The following is a 1407-nucleotide window of genomic DNA, read 5'->3' on the forward strand; positions in this document are numbered from 1 at the left end:
GGCAGCGGGACCCCCAGGCTAGCGGGTGTGCTCCAGGGAAGGGGTCGGCCGGACGGGAGGCACCCCAAGGGAGCCACTCGGAGCCTGGAAGGTGGTCGGGCGCAGGGAGGTGGGTGGCTCAACGCATGAGCGCCCCCTACTGGCCCGCCACATGGGAGGCCCATTTAAACTTGATTGACTAAAAGTTGGTTGCCAGGTTAGGGAATGCCGGGGTTAGGGACTGCCGGATTAGGGTCTCTTGCTGAGGCAAGAGAACAGGTCAGAGTGGATACGGGCAACTTTTGAACAATGGTTAAGGAGAGGAAGACCGCAAAGACTCCTAAACTCCCCTGCTATCACCCAGGAGTGGCCCACGTGGTGCTCCTTCACAACCCTTGGGGTAGGCGGGGAGGGGGGCCCTCCCTTGTGGGGACACTCTCTCCAGGGTTACTTACTACTCCAGAGTCTTGGAGGGTTGACCCTTATTCTCCAGGTCAATACCTGTCCCCGCTGGGTTTTCCAGCTGTCTGACTCTGCTGCCACCATCCCGGCTTAAGGTCACATGCACTGCTGTGTGTAGTGGACGCTTCGCCTCGTGCTAGGGATTGGAGGCTGTACCCGCCTCCGTTCGACCAGGAGTTCTCTCCCTTCAGCCGCCCCGCTACCTCGGTGGGGCCGCCTTTTGTTTCTCCCGGCCGGCGTGCCCTGCCCCCGCGGCTCAGCTGCAGCTGGATAAAAGCCTGGCTGGTGACCCGCGACGCCTGGGGTTTCTTCGGCTCCTCCGGCCCTGCTGGAGGTAAGCAGACCCCTTGACCGCCGCGGGGGTCTCCCGGTGCCCCCGCTCCCCTGGGACACAACCCCCCCCCTCAAGATGCCTTGGGGCATTCCTATTTTACCTTTCCAGGGTACACCGGAGCAGTTGTCCGCCTTGTATGCCTGCAGTTGTATTGTTTCGTCCGAGTCGCTGCTGTTGCACCTAGACAGGAAATCTGCCACGGCGTTTGATTTTCCAGGCCTGAACACTATTTGGAACTTGTAAGGTTGTAGGGCCAATGCCCACCGGGTGATCCGGGCATTATCGGTTCTGGCCATGCTCAGCCATTGGAGCGGGGCATGGTCCGTTATTAGTTTGAATTCTCGGACCATTAAATAATATTGGAAATGTTCCACGGCCCACCGAATGGCCAGGCACTCCCTTTCTATCGTGGCGTACCTTTTCTCTGCCGGTGTCAACTTCCGGCTGGCATATGCTATCGGTCTTTCTATTCCTTCTTCCTCCTGCGTGAGGACGGCTCCCACTGCTGTTTCGGAGGCGTCCGTCTGCAAAACGAAAGTTTTCCTGAAGTTAGGAGTATGCATTATCACATCCTCGCAGAGGGCCTGTTTTAATTTCCTGAAGCAATGCTCCATGCGCTCTGTCCACCTTAC

This window comes from Alligator sinensis, unplaced genomic scaffold (assembly GCF_000455745.1).
Source record: "Alligator sinensis unplaced genomic scaffold, ASM45574v1 scaffold1080_1, whole genome shotgun sequence".
Lineage (NCBI taxonomy): Eukaryota > Metazoa > Chordata > Crocodylia > Alligatoridae > Alligator > Alligator sinensis.